This window comes from Spermophilus citellus, assembly GCF_964194105.1.
Source record: "Spermophilus citellus genome assembly, chromosome: 8".
Taxonomy (NCBI): domain Eukaryota; kingdom Metazoa; phylum Chordata; class Mammalia; order Rodentia; family Sciuridae; genus Spermophilus; species Spermophilus citellus.
The window spans coordinates 134,461,672-134,465,729 of NC_138189.1; positions in this window are offsets into that span (position 1 = coordinate 134,461,672).

Sequence of the window (4,058 nt, forward strand, 5' to 3'; positions counted from 1 at the left end):
CCCTGTCTCCCACTCCTTGTTCCTTTTCCTTTACTGATTTTTAGGAGATCCACCTCACCTTTCTTTCCTTTTCCTCTCCAACTTCCACATATGAGAGAAAACATATGGACCATTGACCTTCTCATTTTGACTTATTTTGCTTAACATGATGGTCTCTAGTTCCATTCACTTTCCTGCAAATATCATAATTGCATTTTTCTTTGTGGCTAAATAAAACTCCATTGTGTATATATGCCACATTTTCTTTATCCATTCATCCACTGATGAACATTTAGCCTGGTTCCATAGTTTGGCTACTGTGAATTGTGCTGCTATGAATATGGGTATACATGTCTCACTGTAATAAGGTGACTTTATAATTCTTTAGGTTAAATGCCAAAAAATGGTATGGCTGAGTCATATGATTGTTCCACATCTAATCTATTGAAGAGCCTCCATAATAATTTTCATTGTGGTTTTACTAATTTATAGTTCCACCAACAATGTGAAAGTGTCCCTTTTTCTCTATATCCTCTCTAGCATTTATTATTATTTGTATTCTTGATGACTGCCATTCTGACTGGTGTGAGATGAAATCTCAGTGTAGTTTTGATTTTCGTTTCCCTAATTACTAATGATATTGAACATTTTTTCTAGGTATTTGTTGGCAATTTGTTTTTCTTCTTTTAAGAAGTGTTTGTTTCATTTATTTGCCCATTATTAATTGGGTTATTTGATTGTGTGTGTGTGGGTGTTAAGTTTTTTGAGCTTTTTATGTATGGTAGCTATTAATCCTCTGTTAGAAAAGTAGCTGGCAAAGATTCTCTCCCATTCTGTGGGTTCTCTCTTCACATTCCCAATTGTTTCCTTTGCTGTAAAGAAGGTTTTTAATTTGACACTGTCCCATTTATTAACTCCTGGCATTATTTTTAATTTGACACTATTTATTAACTCCTGGCATTATTTCCTGAGCTTTAAGGATCTTATTGAGAAAGTTGTTGCCTGTGCCTGAGTTGCTCAGCACCTCGCTTTTGTTTGCCCGTGCCTAAAAGGAGCATTGAACCCATGTTTTCTTTAAAGAGTTGCAGAGTTTCTAGTCTAATTCCAAGGTCTTTGATCCATTTTGAGTTGATTTTTGTGCAATGTGACAGATGAGAACCTAGTTTCATTCTTCTATAGGTCAATAACTAATTGTCCCAGTGCTCTGGCTAGAATTTCTAGTACTATATTAAATAAGTGGTGAGAGTGGACTTCCTTTCAATTTTTCCCCATTTCCTATGAGATCAGCTTTGGGTTTCTCATATATAGCCTTTATGATGTTAAGGTAGGTTCCTTGTATCTGTAGTTTCTTCAGGGGTTTTATCATGAATGAATGTTGAACTTTGTCAAAGGCCTTCTGTGTATCTATTGAGATTACTAAATAGGTACTGAGATTTCTAAAGAGATATTGAGGTACTGGTGTAAAAACAGGCATACAAACCAGAAGAGAAGACACAGAGACAAGTACACCCAGATAGTCATCTAATCCAACAACATACATTGGAGAAAAGAGAGCCTTTTTAACAAATGGTGCTGGGACAACTGGATGTCTGTATATAGAAGAATGAAACTAGATTCTCATCTCCCAGTCTATACAAAAATCAACTCAAAATGGATCAAAGATTTCCCCCCCCCTTAATTCTGTTATTCTATTAATTCTGTAAGGAATTATATCAATTTTTCTTTTGTATTTTCCAAGAGTTGTTTTGTGACCTAAAATATGATGTATTTTGGACAAGTTTCCATGAACCACTGAGAAAAAAGTGTATTCAGCTATTGTTGGATGAAATATTCTATAGATGTCTGTTAGGTCCATTTCATTTATAATATTTTTCAGGTCCAACAAGTCTTTACTGAGTTTATGTCTTGATGAACTATCTATTTGTGACAAATGTGTCTTCATTTGTATTATTGTACTGGGGTTTATCTGGGGCTGTCTATGCCCACTGTTTTTCTTTCCATTTCTTCTTGGGTTATATACTGAGAGCAAGAGTAAGGGTTGAGGGTTGTTAATCCCTTCCTGATTTTGTATTACTCACAAAGCTGCCAGTAGGAGTGGCCTAAGACTGAAGACAGCTCAAATAATTCTCAGCTTCTTTTCTTCCCAGTATGAGGTAGGGTGGGCTGGGAAGTACCATCAGTTGGAGTTTTGTCTGCACAGACCAGTTGGAGTTTTGTCTGCACAGATCAGATCCATGCACTCTAAGGGTGGGGGCACTGCAGAGTTTATTAGTGGAATTCCAGCAGGTGGGGCTTAGGTTTAATCAGGCCTCAGGAGCTTTGTTGGGTGGTGTCTGCTCTAAGAAGATTAGATCAACATAACCCTAGGGTCTGGCAGTTGCCACCCAGGGATTCTACTCATGGGGCAGGACAGCCAATCCTTCACTCCTTCTGCTGCCCATGAACACAGCCTTTTTAGAGTTCCCAGGCTTAGTCCCTGAGTGTATTCAAAGTACCTGTTCAGACTCCTGACCTGCTTCAGAGGGTCACATGAGCCACCTTTCTCAAAAGGGGAAGTGAGTTGGGCTCCCCTTTGCTTCTCTGACTTGAATTCACCTGGGTAAAATATTCGCTGTGCCTGTTTTGCTAGGTATATGTTCTGCTAGGTACACCCTAGACTACAAGGAAGGTGCGCTCCAAGACAGTGTAGTCGCAGATCTCCTGGCTCCTGTAGCAGCAGCTGTAGTATGGCCACCCCAAGTTCTCCACCTCAGTTCTCTGTGGCCAGTTGCAAAAGAGAGGACACTTTTCAGTATAGCCTCTGGATCAGCCAAAGGCAGGCTGCTTTTCTTACCTCAGGTTTCTGTACTAATCTTGTCTGATTTCTCCATGTTTCGCCTCCCTCTGCTGAACCAGCAATGCTATTGACACTGCCACAACCAGCTGAACCACAATGTAGTCTTTCTTTTTTGTTTAATGTGCCCAAATTTCTGAGTCTCTAAGATACTCTGACTGTCCAGTATTGAGCTTTAGTGAAATTCTCTTCCATCCACCTTGCAAAGAAACAGTACTCTCCTGCCTGAATCCCAAGCCATAGAGCAAGGAGGAATGCAGCCTTCCTCTAGCCCGTTGGTTATTCATAACTTTAATGATAGTAAGCAGCCTTTGTGTATTTCCTATATATCATCATGATAGCTAAATGATTTTCTTGGGGCATCTCATCAAGCCCTAACTTGACAGAGTTGTAACCTAATCTCATTTTACCATGTAGGAAACTGAAACCTAGGGATGTTAGGTTACTTGTCAACCTGAGAGCAGTTGGTCTCATTTAAACTCATATGGTCCAGCTCCAGAATCCAGGCTCTTAATCACTGTGCCATGCTTTTTCCATGGACAAAACTTGCTCTTTATCATCAAGAAAAAAAGTAGATCTCTAAAATGCTGAGGGAAGTGAAATGGCCAAGGAAGATCAATGAAAGTTTTTGATAATCTTCAAACTGAAACACCTTTAAACATTCTGACCTCATCTGGGTTCCTTTGGTTTGGCTCAAGCTCTTGGGCATTCTCTATCCACTTTTGTAACTGAGATTCCCAGTTCCCGTTGGTCCTCATTGGTGGGGGTCTGCCAGTCCAGACATGTAGACTTTAAAATCATGTTCAACTCATTACATCATCTCAGCTGTTTTGTTACTAGTGTACACAGACACTTCAGAAATTTCTAGAATACTCTGAAATGAAACACTAAATGCCAATCATGGTTTTCAACTCTTAGAGACCTGCTGTGTATTGTTCTGGCCTCAAGTAAGACTTCAAAAGTGTGGTCACCCTGGCTTACAGTTTCTCTGGAAACTCAGAAAATACAGAATCAAAGCCATTTTAAGATGCATGACCTTTTCTTTCCTCCTCAGCTTTTTCTGCTCCTGACTGATAAGAAGAAAGAATCCTACCGGCCTATATGCCAGGGTGTAAGAATAGAAAGAAATGGAAATCAGTAACCTACAACAGGGTGCCTAATTGCTCTATCTTGCCACCCACATCTAACTTCCTTTAAGTTTTCAAGCACAGTTTACAAATAAGTAAGCCAAGGCACTTCAAAAGAA